The sequence below is a fragment of the Octopus sinensis genome, linkage group LG6, assembly GCF_006345805.1.
Source record: "Octopus sinensis linkage group LG6, ASM634580v1, whole genome shotgun sequence".
NCBI classification, from domain to species: Eukaryota; Metazoa; Mollusca; class Cephalopoda; order Octopoda; family Octopodidae; genus Octopus; species Octopus sinensis.
The window spans coordinates 65,479,122-65,491,822 of NC_043002.1; positions in this window are offsets into that span (position 1 = coordinate 65,479,122).

Genomic DNA, 12,701 nt, shown 5'->3' on the forward strand with positions numbered 1-12,701 from the left:
TGTTTACGCCCTTGTAATTTCGCGGTTCGGCAAAAGAGATGAACGGAATAAGCACTAGGCTTACAAAGAATAAGTCCTGGGGTCGATTTGCTCGACTAAAGGCTGTGCCCCAGCCAGGCCGCAGTCAAATGACTGAAACAAGTAAAAGAATATGTTGTATATGGAAATAATAATTTAACAGCGATTGGACAACTTGTATCAAATTAAAATGATATAACATGAAGATACAAATTGCCACTCAACCTGATTTTTCTGTAGACGAGAAACCATGTTTTTAATTTTGGAAATTACATTAGCATCCGCCCGTTACGTTATATACAGAGTGTTTAAAAAGTCTCTCCGCTGTAAGTATTTTATTGCAAAGTAAATATTTATAAGATGGTAATTAGATTACAAAAGAATATATTAGACTTTACAAGTCTTTAAAAAATTTTATAAGAGGTGCTGAAAGTGCTGTCCTTCATTTTCAATACAGAAGCTGACTCTTCTACACATGTTTTGAAATACATCTTGGAGAGTCTAACTCTTGGATAGTCAGGATGAAAAAAATTCACTGCAGAGTCTTTTTGAACAACCTATATTATTGGACGTCGGCACATCTTCTGCCGTGGCCATATTCGTATATTTTTTTTGTCTGAAGTGTGATTATGAGTATAGTATCAGATGTAAGGGAGTCTTCTAGTGGGCTCACAACGCTTCAGAGGGTTGCTACTGCTCAGATTAAGAACATCTTAATCTATAGGAAGGTTAACATTTATCAGATGGTAATTTATTGTTAGTACACTGCAGGAGATATGGCGGCCTATAGATAGGTAATAGGCTGTTTGCTGATAACGTCGTGGTGGAGCATGTGTGATCAACATCTCAAATAATTTAGACCTATAAAGCCTTTATAGGAAACGAGGTCAGACCACATACGCTACACAGTCACCGCCTGTAATTGTGTACAGCAATCTTCAAGCATTTACGAACCATAAACACTACCCAACAGAATTCTATATTGTTCATAACCTACAGAAAATAAGTAATATTAAACTCAGGAAACGCGACCACAAGAGACCAAACACACCAAAGCAAAACTGACAGAGTATAGAACATTCCCAAAAATAAATAATGCGTACTTTTTGTGCTATCCTGGGTCGGTCATTATGCCAATGATAAACACGTGCACTGATTCTATTTTATTTCTTTAATATTTATTCGTCAATTAGTTAATTGTTTAAACTGTTAACTAACTGATTGTATGAGTAATAGTTCGGATGTCGATGATGGCGGTGAAAGGACTTTCACATAAATGACTGATTGTTGGACCGAACGACTAATCACATAAAAGATTAGATAATTGGTTAAACAGTTAACAAATTGATAGGTAAATAAATATTAAGTGAAACAGATACAATGTGTGTGGTTACCATTGGCATAATGACGCGCATGAAACAACTTAATATGTTTCAATACAGGAGTTCAAAACAAGAATCTTGCAAATCAAACACAAAACGATATAACGCGCACACCTTACGAAAACAGAGTCGAACGGAGTGGTTTATTAAAAACTCGTATAAAACTGCGGAAAAACATATTACTGATAATACTAACACTAATAAATACTAATAATTAATAATATAATAATAATATATAATACACAACACAACAACAACACAACAATAATAATAATAATAATAATAATAATAATAATAATAATAATAATAATAATAAATAATAATAATAATAATAATAACAGAAAGAACAGCAAAAACAATTACAAAAATACTAACCAAAAATTACAGAACAATGGAAAAGGAGAAAAAGAAATCGCAAAAATATACACAAAACCAATATAAAATATTTACGAAAAATGTATCGTAAACTACAAAGGCAGATATGAATAAATAACAGAAAATATTAGAATATGAACAATATATGTATACGAAAATAATGGCCGTTTTACAATCTGGTAAATACAGGTAGTTCAGTGAATGATTTATGTAAATGCCAGTAAAATTATTTATGGTGTGTGAAAAAGGGAAAAAAATGTATATCATTGCTGATATTAACTATGTTTCTACGTTTGCTGATGGAGGGCAGCGAGTAACAACAAGCTAGAAAATATGGCAGAAATTAAGAGATATAAGAAAATATATTTGACCTCTGCAACGTAGCAGATTTCTCTCTTTCTCTCTCACTCTATCCTTCTGGCTATATACGAGGTGGTATCAAAACGTTCCTGTACTATTTCTGTAGCCCGCCAATGGATGGCAGCACGAGGTTGGGTGTGCATGGAGAGGTAGCAGGGACCTTCATGAAACAGTGTGCCGAGTGACATCGCTGTAATTACTTGGCAAATTATGAAATTTGTGTTTGTGTATGATGTACTCTGCGATTTGGTAATGGACAAGGAGTTGGAGCAAAGGGCTAACGTGAAATTTTGTGTTAAACTTGGGAAGTCTGCTACAGAGAAATTGAGCATGCTTTGATAAGCATGAGATGGGGCAATGTGTCTTACATAATGTTTCGAGTGGCACAGACGCTTCAAAAGTGGAAGAACGTCTCTGGGAGACGTTGAGCGATCTGAAAGAACTGCCATGAGCGTCAACTCCGGGAATGTGGAAAACATTCATCAGTTTTTTGCACGATGAGAGTCCGAGGACAATCAACGACATTGCTGATATCGTTTGTTGGTCTGTCATGTGGGTCCGAGCAGGCAATCCTAATGCCTGAATTGAACACACGGCGTGTGTCTGTTAGTTTGACCCCCTCCTGTTGACCGCTAAGCAGAAAGAACATCGCGTCGCTAACCCATCCTTCGTGTCGAGGATCATCACCGGTGACGTGAGTTGACTCTATGGGTAGGACCCTGAGGCGAAGCTTCAGTCCTCACAATGGAAGAGGCTCTCCTCTCCACGAAATAAGAAGGCACGAAAGAGCCGCTGCTCAAACAAGAGCATGCTCATGGGTTTTTTTTTTTTTACCATTTCCGCGGTATTCGGCATCGAGAATTCGCCCCCTGAGCCAGGCCATCAATCTAGATTTTTACTGTCACGTTTTGAAGCGTTTGGAGGAAGACATTCGGCGAAGAATTTGGTTCTTCACGACGAACATGCACCCTATCACTGAGCTCTCCTTACTCTTGATTTTCTCTCCAAAAACAACATAGATTTGCTTCTGCACTCACACTATTCGCCAGATTTAGCAGCTGCGGATTTCCATCTCTTCAGCTCAAAGGTCACTGCTGTAACACTTGTTGAGATCCAGAGCAAATCGTAAAAGGTCCTCGACTCGCTTACGGAAAACGACTTCCAGGCCGGTTTCTAAAAGTAGCAGCAAGTATCTTAATATTGCTGCGCGGCATTATTTGGAAAGGTTATGTTCTTAGTAAAGAAGTTATATTTATTAAAACATAACTAGTCCAAACTTGCATATCTTTCTCTCCCTATGCTCCCTCATAGGGTAATAAGGGATTTCATGTATTAAATATCATATATATATATAGATATATATATATCATATATATATATATCATATTAGATAGATATATATATATATATATATATATATATAGATATATATTAAATATATGTATAAGTGGGAAAAAAACGACAGAAGGCTTAAATGTGCAAAAAAATTATATATATTTTTGTGTTAAAATGTCGGGAGAATATGGTGAAAAATTTTTTTTCCTTTCCTTAAATGACATAATTTTAAAAATTTTTAAAGAAAGTACCGGTTTCGCGTGTAGCTTTTCAAATTCTGTGACGTTATGTTTATATGGTATGGAGTTATCGTTGTTTTTATTTCCCAGGGAGATTTCTAAATAAGGGGAGATAGTGAGTGATTTCTTCCGGTGTAAGGGAGATAATCGCTAAAAAATTTTTTTTTTTTTTTTTTTCCTTTTCCTTGGAATTTCTCTGGGTGCAGTATGTTCGGATGGTTGAGTCTGGGTTTGTACTTTCAATGAAGAATGTTTCCTTGTTCAGTCTCATTTGTGTTGATGATCCGAAAGCACAGTGGTAAAATGGAAGATTAAAAATTGTGTGGGTGGCAGTTTGCTTGCGCATTTTCTCAATGTGCTCACTAAAAGGTATCATTCTATATTCTGGGAATGCAATCTGTTGTCGTTGCAGTGTGCATCTACGCTGAGTGATAGTCCCGTGGAACCCAATAGTCCCGTGGAACCCAATCTTTCAACCAAACCTCTTTCTAACATAAAAATTGACATCCTCGCAAAAGGGCTCAAATTTACACCACCTCCACGCAGAGCAAACCTAAATGAACTCAAGGATAATATAACAGAATTTTGCAGAAAATTAAGACTAGCAGAAGCATCAACAGTTTCAATACTGAAGATGATCACTAGTCAAGAACAAAAGTGAACACATCCCACACAGAGAAGAAATAAAGATCTTGACGAATTCTGTAACCACATTGAGAACTTCCCCTACCATACTATACATAAACAGAAAGCTAACCCAAATTTTAACACTACGCATGGAAAGAACTGATAGAACTCCAAAATGATGAAGATATAACCATTAAGAAGCGGACAAGGAAAGCAGTTGTAATAATGGATACATCATACTACAGAAATCTTGTAATTCCTTGCTTGATGAAGACCTACATTATGAAAAAATTACCAACTACACCCCACAAAAAATAATGAAAACTCTATCTTCACTAATTAAAACCCATGAAAAGGACTGACAACCAAATAGATTGATTTCCTAACAAACTTTAAATGCAAACTAGCCTTTTCTATGGTCTGCCAAAAATTCATAAAAGTCAAATTATAATGAAACCATTAAAAAATCACCAAAGACATACATACACACACCTAATCCGGGGGACCTAAAACTACGACCCATTGTAGCTGGCCCAACTTGTGAAACACACAGACTAAGTCTACTTATGGACATCCTCTTGAAACCCTTCCTTAAACATATCGATAGCCATATCAGAGATGACTTAGATATGTTAAACCACCTTACAAAAAAAACCAAGGAAGAAACAATCCTGGTTTCATTTGATGTAGTCAACTTGTATACCAGTATACCTCATAATAATGGACTGGAGGCAATACAATTCTGGTTAGACCAATTTTCCGGAAGAAATACCAAAAAAAGGATCAGTAAGGAATTCATTACTAAATCAATTGAATTCATCCTACACAATAACCACTTCATGTTTGACAATACATTTTACCGTCAAAAATCCGGAATTGCTATGGGTACAAGGGCAGCAAGCACCAGTCATTGCGAACTTAACAATGGGACATGGAAATAATCATTTACCAGGAATCTCTATCAATCTTTGGAAACTCCCTCTCTCAATACATAAAAGAGAATTGGAAACGATTCCTAGACGATTGTTTCATTCTCTGGAATGAAAACATAGATATAACTCCTAAAATTTAAAACCTATTGAACAGCATAAACCCAATATACAGTTCACAATGGAATACAACCAAAAGGAGCTCCGTTCTTGGATATACTAATTAAAAAATAACTATTACAAATAGAAACAGACATTTTTTACAAAGCCACAGACGCCAAACAATACCTTCTTTTTAATTCATGCCACCCAAGACACACTAAAACAAACATCCCTTCAACCTTGCAAGAAGGATATGCACAATAGTGTCAGAACAAAATACCAGGAACTTTAGACTGCAAGAACTCAAAAACACCCTAATTGACAGACATTACCCAGCTCAACTCATAGAGGATGGGATCAGACGTGCAACAGAAATCAACATAAACTTTAAGAAAAGTTCAACACAACAACACACCTTCCCCCGAAAATACTACCTTACATATCTACATACAACCCCAGAAACAAAGAAGCCTTCACCATCATCACCCAGAATTTACCATACTTCATAAAAACCCAAAATTAAAGGAAATTCTAAACATACACCAAATCATTATAAATACACAGCCTAAATCACTTAAAAAAGATTCTCACAAAGGCAATTGTCTTCTAAAATTACGGATGCAAAAGTAAAAAAATGTGGTAGATCGAACTGTGCAACATGTCCTAACCTATTGGAAGGATCAGAATTCTCTTTAAAGAGGGACAGAAATTTAAGATCAAATCTGACTTTACTTGTGCCTCTGAAAACATAATTTATGTTATTAAATGCTCGGGCTGCCACCAAGACTACGTGGGTTCCACGGGACTATCACTCAGGCGTAGATGCACACTGCATCGACAACAGATTGCATTCCCAGAATATAGAATGATACCTTTTAGTGAGCACATTGAGAAATGCGCAAAGCAACTACTGCCACAATTTTTAATCTTCCATTTTACCAATGTGCTTTCGGATCATCAACACAAATGAGACTGAACAAGGAAACATTCTTCATTGAAAAGTACAAACCCAGACTCAACCATCCGAACATACTGACACAGAGAAATTAACAAGGAAAAAGGAAAAAAAAAAAAAAAAAAAATTTTTTAGCGATTATCTCCCTTACACCGGAAGAAATCACTCACTATCTCTCCCCTTATTTAAAATCTCCTGGAAATAAAACACCAGCGATAACTCCATGCAATATAAACATAACGTCACAAGAAATTTGAAAAGCTACACGCGAAACCGGTAATTTCTTTAAAAATTTTAAAATTATGTCATTTTAAGAAGAAAAAGAAAAAATTTTCCAATATTCTCCAGACATTTTAACACAAATATATATATTTTTTAACATTTAAGCCTTCTGTCGTTTTTTCACACTTTACTATTTTCTTATATATTCACCCACGTGCTTTACCAAACAAACTTTCTTATCTATATATGAAACACGTGAGACGAAATTGCCACAGAAGTCAAACACCTCGGACAAAACCTTAAATGAGGACATACTCAAAGAACTGAAAAATATTAATTCACAGCTTCTTAACCTGAACAACAAAATCGAGGAATCACTTACTCGCCCGTGAAAGTAAAAGCAGAAGATGCAACCCGATACACTGACCAGGTGAGTAAGGATCTACAACTGTTATATACAACACTGAACTCAATTTTCATCAACAAATCCGAAAATAATACACAGGCACCTAATGAAACACAGCAGGACACCATACGCACCCAAACCAACCCAACAAAAGAAAATAGGAAACGTTTGGAATACAAACCTGCACAACAGAAAACTCACCTTCTGGAACATGATAAAAAATTCCAACAAAGCAGATATCTACGAGGGATGGATAAACTCAACACCAATTATCCTCCCACGCAAATTCCAGATAAAATTAATTCCTAACGAGCCTGACGGACAGAGATCTATTAGAGAAAAGTCAGCTCTGTTCAATTTTAAATCAGAAATAGACCTTCTAAGACTCAGGGCCTCCACAAATGAAGAAAAACTTAAAAGCATAGACGAGGAGATGCACAATCTAATACTAAAACATACCGAGGGACAACTCCTCGATAATACATTGGATCACTGGAAGGATTCCTGTGAGAGAGAAGAGAGAAATTCTCTCCTACGCTGGGAGAAAAACATGGACTTCTTCCAAAAATATAGTGAAGCCTTCAAAAATGAATTGGGTACAAATAATCCCTTCCTTAAGAAAATTACAATAAATAAAAAAGAAAAACCTAACAACCCACGAACAACCCCCAACTATCCTCCATACACTAAAAACAGAAATCACCCACAACCAACCTTTACAAACCACGCTAGACTTAACAGGGAACTAGCTGAAAGAGGACGCGTCTATGAAAGAAATTACAACCAAAAACAGAACAACCAACAACATCCTAATACCAGACCCAACCACCATACAGCACAATACGACACTAGGATAAGGAATACCCACACGCAATCATCTACTACTACCCCATGAACCCAAACTACTGGTCCCCACTAAACACAAGACAAACGCAAAGAAACACTATGTCAAGCAACACCCCACATACAAGAAGTTCGAAACCAAATATTCCCATACAGAAATTTTTACACACACCACACACAAAGCATTACACCATAGATTCCATAGACACACACACACAACGATCGGAGGCAACAATAACCACCACCACTCCCCCGACCAATGCCACACAACCTCACAGACAACTCATACAAACAAAATTACACCCAACATTTTTTAGCCAGGGACCAGGGACACCAGGACACAGGCTGGAACCTAGTAATAAGGAAAAACCGAAGATAATCAATCTTTCACCAAACCTCTTTCTAACATAAAAATTGACATCCTCGCAAAGGCTCAAATTTCACCAACTCCACGCAGAGCAAACCTAAATGAACTCAAGGATATATAACAGATTTTGCAGAAAATTAAGACTAGCAGAAGCATCAAACAGTTTCAATACTGAAGATGAATCACTAGTCAAGAACAAAAGTGAACACATCCCACACAGAGGAAGAAATAAAGATCTTGACGAATTCTGTAACCACATTGAGAACTTCCCCTACCATACTATACATAAACAGAAAGCTAACCCAAATTTTAACACTACGCAATGGAAAGAACTGATAGAACTCCAAAATGATGAAGATATAACCATTAAGGAAGCGGACAAGGGAAATGCAGTTGTAATAATGGATACATCATACTACAGAAATCTTGTAATTTCCTTGCTTGATGAAGACCTACATTATGAAAAAATTACCAACTACACCCCACAAAAAATAATGAAAACTCTATCTTCACTAATTAAAACCCATGAAAAGGAACTGACAACCAAATAGATTGATTTCCTAACAAACTTTAAATGCAAACCTAGCCTTTTCTATGGTCTGCCAAAAATTCATAAAAGTCAAATTATAAATGAAACCATTAAAAAATCACCAAAGACATACATACACACACCTAATCCGGGGGACCTAAAACTACGACCCATTGTAGCTGGCCCAACTTGTGAAACACACAGACTAAGTCTACTTATGGACATCCTCTTGAAACCCTTCCTTAAACATATCGATAGCCATATCAGAGATGACTTAGATATGTTAAACCACCTTACAAAAAAAACCAAGGAAGAAACAATCCTGGTTTCATTTGATGTAGTCAACTTGTATACCAGTATACCTCATAATTATGGACTGGAGGCAATACAATTCTGGTTAGACCAATTTCCGGAAGAAATACCAAAAAGGATCAGTAAGGAATTCATTACTAAATCAATTGAATTCATCCTACACAATAACCACTTCATGTTTGACAATACATTTTACCGTCAAAAATCCGGAATTGCTATGGGTACAAGGGCAGCACCAGTCATTGCGAACTTAACAATGGGATACATGGAAATAATCATTTACCAGGAATCTCTATCAATCTTTGGAAACTCCCTCTCTCAATACATAAAAGAGAATTGGAAACGATTCCTAGACGATTGTTTCATTCTCTGGAATGAAAACATAGATAAACTCCTAAAATTTAAAAACCTATTGAACAGCATAAACCCAAATATACAGTTCACAATGGAATACAACCAAAAGGAGCTCCCGTTCTTGGATATACTAATTAAAAAAATTAACCTTAAAATAGAAACAGACATTTTTACAAAGCCACAGACGCCAAACAATACCTTCTTTTTAATTCATGCCACCCAAGACACACTAAAACAAACATCCCCTTCAACCTTGCAAGAAGGATATGCACAATAGTGTCAGAACAAAATACCAGGAACTTTAGACTGCAAGAACTCAAAAACACCCTAATTGACAGACATTACCCAGCTCAACTCATAGAGGATGGGATCAGACGTGCAACAGAAATCAACATAGAAACTTTAAGAAAAGTTCAACACAACAACACACCTTCCCCGAAAATACTACCTTACATATCTACATACAACCCCAGAAACAAAGAAGCCTTCACCATCATCACCCAGAATTTACCAATACTTCATAAAAACCCAAAATTAAAGGAAATTCTAAACATACACCAAATCATTAAAAGCTACAAACAGCCTAAATCACTTAAAAAGATTCTCACAAAGGCAAAATTGTCTTCTAAAATTACGGATGCAAAAGTAAAAAAATGTGGTAGATCGAACTGTGCAACATGTCCTAACCTATTGGAAGGATCAGAATTCTTCTTTAAAGAGGGACAGAAATTTAAGATCAAATCTGACTTTACTTGTGCCTCTGAAAACATAATTTATGTTATTAAATGCTCGGGCTGCCACCAAGACTACGTGGGTTCCACGGGACTATCACTCAGGCGTAGATGCACACTGCATCGACAACAGATTGCATTCCCAGAATATAGAATGATACCTTTTAGTGAGCACATTGAGAAATGCGCAAAGCAACTACTGCCACAATTTTTAATCTTCCCATTTTACCAATGTGCTTTCGGATCATCAACACAAATGAGACTGAACAAGGAAACATTCTTCATTGAAAAGTACAAACCCAGACTCAACCATCCGAACATACTGACACAGAGAAATTAACAAGGAAAAGGGAAAAAAAAAAAAAAAAAAAAAAATTTTTAGCGATTATCTCCCTTACACCGGAAGAAATCACTCACTACCTCCCCTTATTTAGAAATCTCCTGGAAATAAAAACAACGATAACTCCATGCAATATAAACATAACGTCACAAGAAATTTGAAAAGCTACACGCGAAACCGGTAATTTCTTTAAAAATTTTAAAATTATGTCATTTTAAGGAAAGGAAAAAAAATTTTTCCAATATTCTCCAGACATTTTAACACAAATATATATATTTTTTAACATTTAAGCCTTCTGTCGTTTTTTCACACTTTACTATTTTCTTATATATTCACCCACGTGCTTTACCAAACACACTTTCTTATCTATATATATATATATATATATACACATATATATATATATATATATAATATATATGTATATATATGTATATACATATATATGTGTGTGTATGTATATATATATTATATATATATATATATATATTATATATATATATATATATATATATATATATATATATACATATATATATATATATATAATATAGGTACGTACGTACGTACGTGCGTAGGTAGGTTGTTATTATTGTCCGTAGAATAGTAAAATGATAAGGCCTTTCCAATGCCCCACTCAGATGGAACTTGAGTAATATCGAACCTATATACAAATAATATCGATTATTTATATTTCAACTGGCTTCCGCAGAGTTACTACCAAATTCACTCACAGCGGATTTGTTTGCCCGTACCTATAATAGAAACCACTCACCAAAGTTAGCGCGCGTCGGAATTGAACATGAAACCACGATGTTGCAAATCGAGCCTCTTAATCACCCAGTTTACATTTTATACAAATGGAGACAGTTCGTACCGTTTTGCTTTTCTATAATAGTGTAGTATTTCAAAACAAAAATTTGTTTTTTACCAGGACTGGCTGTGTGGTAAGTATCTTGCTTGCCAACCACATTGTTCCGGGTTCATTCCCACTGCGTGGCACCTTGGGCAAGTGTCTTCAACTTTAGCCTCGGGTCGACCAAAGTCTTGTGAGTGGATTTGGTAGAGGGAAACTGAAAGAAACCCTTCATATATATATATGTGTGTGTGTGCGTGTGTGTGTATGTGCGTGTGTGTGTGTGCATATGTTTGTGTGTCTGTTTTTTTTCCCCCCAACATCGCTTGACAACCGATGCTGGTGTGTTTAGGGGTTCGGCAAAAGAGACCAATTGAATAAGTACTATGCTTCCAAAGAATAAGTCCTGGGGTCGATTTGCTCGACGAAAGGCAGTGCCCCAGCATGGCCGCAGTCAAAATGAGTGAAACAAGTAAATGAGTAAAAGAGTTGTTATTTTAATGACAAGATGTTGAAAATTAATACAGTATATGAACTTCGTTTCATTGCATCGTTTCTATTCACTGCTCTACAATTTCCATAACACGGGTTTTGTTTGAAATATGCCTTCAGACCTGACACAGCTCTCGCTGTAATCATAAAGAAAATCACGTTTGAAGTTGAAACAGATGAAAATAATTGTTTAACCTCTGTTATTCAAGTGATTTATGATTCAGAGCAACGTAGCATGGTTGCTAGTGTTATAAGCCAATTTCAAAATGGCGCCCAATTAGATGGCCGCAACTTTTAAAATGTCGTGGAAATAATATTCATAATAACGAGTAAAACTGGGAGTATAGTGGGGAAGCTTTTAACAATGCTCAAAAGAAAGCTTTTGATTAGCAATACAAGATTAATTGGATAAGCAAATACAGTAATGTATGATGCAAGTATTATTCATTACTAGGTTGTCCGGAAAATTCCTGCCGATTTATAGTAGCTTACATTTCGACTTATTTTAGAACATGGTTGAGTTCATAAAATAGGATTTGACTACACCTCCATTTAGAACACAGTTTAAGCTATCTTTTCGTGGAAGAAGGTTTATGTTCCTATAACCTGTGTTAATTCTGTAACCCTTTAAAATGAAAGATAAGAAAGTTCATTTTCGGCACTTGATGATTTGGGAACCAGACAAAAATTGCAGCAGCTCGGCTGGGATGTGTTATCTCACCCTCAATATTCACCAGATATTGCTCCTTCAGTTTTCCACTTATTCAGGTCTCTGCAGAATAGTCTTAATGGTAAAAATTTCAATTCCATGGATGACGTAAAACGATACCTTGATGAATTCTTTGCCATGAAACCACCTCAATTCTGGGAAGAGGGTATTTTCAAGTTAAAGGAAAGATGGAGACGCATTGAGCAAGAAAATGGTTC